We start from the raw sequence: 2,505 nt of genomic DNA on the forward strand, positions 1-2,505 counted from the left end.
ACCATCAGCTTTCTTCACCGCATTAGCTTATACACCTGCTTTGTCTTCAGCAATCATGTCAGGGTAGGCTGGTGTGCATCTTCCATGTGGCTTTATTGTTTCTTAGCTAGATGGCTGCCTGTTTATCTTCAAGCCTTCAAGACCCCAGATGCTATATCTTTTTTTTTTTTAATCAGGGGAGAGCGCAAACACAGTGCCCCACTACCACAAATCATGCAGTCGAGTTTCCCACATTTGGGGAAATCTCAGGAGTCAACACATCTGGAGTGCAATGTCTTCCATGTGGGTTTTGTTGTTTCTCAGCTAGATGGCTGCTTGTTTATTATCAGGCCTTTACAACTTTAGATGCTATATCTTTTGGCAGCCAGGCACCATCAGCTTTCTTCACCACATTTGTTTGTGCACCCATTGTCTTCAGTGATCATGTCAGGAAGGTGAGCATCTCAGACTGCCAAATTTTTAGAACAAAGTGTTCTTGTGTTGAGGGAGTACATGAGCAGGGGTTCCCTGTCCATCGGTTTCCTTAATATTAAACCTATAAATATATGTACATAGATCTATTTCCCCCTTGTTGTATATAAATATATTTACATCTGTATATGCCTATATTTAGATCTCTATAACTACCCTTTGCCTCCTAATTCTTTCCTCTATTTCTTGTAGTTTCCTCTTGTCCCACTATCATGTTCAGCCTTCATTTGGGTTTTAGGAATTCCTCTCGGTTACATTGCCCTTGATCCAGCCAGAGCTCTTACATCCTAGGAGGGTATTTTTATATCCTTGGGAGAAAAGGGAGAATTTCTAAAGTCTGAAGTAAAAAGAAATATTATAAAAAATTAACTTGATATAAAAATGATGTTCACCAAAGACACTAACAGTAATATTTACTATATATGATATAAAAAAGCCAGACTTCAGATAGCAATGGATGTACTGAAACAAAATGTGTATAAATTGTTGAATTGAAACTGATGATATACTATGTAAACCTTTACCCAATACACAATACAAAGTTATTTTTAAAACTCTAGACTCCAGAATACACAGTGAACTTATTAATAAAAATAAGTCCATCAAAAGGGACAAATGTCCTTATAAATAAAGAATATGGTCACAGAAGTAACTTGATGGGCAATAAAAATAAGAAAAGCTTCCTGTTTTCACTAGACAAATGCAAAGAAAACAAAAACTAAGCCAACAAAACAAGCAATAATATGCCAAATTAATGCAGCAATTTACCCTCCACTGAATTGACACAGGTTTCAAAATTTGATGGCACATAGTTATGAAGAAATGAGTTCCTTCATATTCTTTTTGCAATTTGGCAGAAAGTGTAACATTTACTTAAGTCAAGAAAAAGCAACATACTGTTTGTGCATTCTGCTGGGTCACCTTTCTTTGGAATGAGTACAAATATGGATTTATTCCCTGTCAGGTGACTCAGTAGAATGCAGAAATTATAAAACAGTGTCACTGGTCTGACATGCAGGTAACATTTGCTAAGGATTGTCCAACAATTGTAGCAGTATATTGACAGGGAGCTGCAGAGGTTCCAGCCGGATTCAGACAAGGCCATGGAACAAGGGCTATCATTGCTCATGTCAGATGAAACTTGGCTCAAAGGAGAGAATACCAGAAAGATTTTTTCTTATGTCTGCTTGACTATGTCAAGGAATTTGACTGTATGGATCATAACCAACTATGGCTAGCCTTGAGAAGAATGGGAATTCCAGAACATTTTATTGTGCTCATGTAGAACTTGTACATGGATCAAGAGGCAGTTGTACAAACAGAACAAGAGAATACTGCATGTTTTTCAATCGGGACAATTATGTTTCAGGGTTGTGTTCTCTCACCATACTTATTTGCTGAACAAATTGTTAGAGGGGTTGGATTATAGGAAGATGAATATGGCACTAGGACTGGCGGAAGGCTAATTAACAACCTTCAATATGCAGATAACACAACCTTGCTTGGTAAAGTGAGGAGGCCTAGAGGCCCTTGCTGAAGATTAAGGAGTGCAGTCTTCAGTATGGGTTATGTCTTAGTGTAACGAAGACCAATTCCAGACAACTGTACCAGTAGGTGACATCATGGCATGGAGAAAAGGTTACAGGAGTCAGGATTCTGTTGTGTTTAGCTCTACAATCAATGCTCATGGAAGCAGCCGTCAAGAGATCAAAAGATGGGCTGCATTAAGTAAACCTGCTGCACAAGACTTCTTTAGATATTCAAAAGCAAGATGTTACTGAGATAGTTAGTTTATTGTGCCAGCCTGGCCAATAAACACAAGTGGGATTAATTGAAGGGCAGAGCGATAAATGGCTCAGTGAGCCTCACCTTTCTTGTCTCTCGCTCTTTGATCATTGGACCAGTGTGCGGCTGCCTTGCTTGTTCTGTGCCTCAATTTACAGGCTACACTACCTGTGGGACACCTAGCCTGTGGACTGTGTCGCTGTAAGTTGAGGTCCCTTTAAGACCACACGATTGGAATGTACATCTCTG

The 2,505-nt window shown here is 39.1% G+C and overlaps 1 pseudogene; it reads right to left on the minus strand.

Annotated features, from left to right (window-relative positions):
- Positions 1–173: 173 nt before the first annotated feature.
- LOC115868149 lies at positions 174–326 on the minus strand (annotated as a pseudogene).
- Between the last annotated feature and the right edge of the window lie 2,179 nt (positions 327–2,505).

This window comes from Echinops telfairi, unplaced genomic scaffold (genome assembly GCF_000313985.2).
Source record: "Echinops telfairi isolate 266 unplaced genomic scaffold, ASM31398v2 ScPeMD7_7;HRSCAF=31, whole genome shotgun sequence".
In the NCBI taxonomy this organism is placed as follows: domain Eukaryota; kingdom Metazoa; phylum Chordata; class Mammalia; order Afrosoricida; family Tenrecidae; genus Echinops; species Echinops telfairi.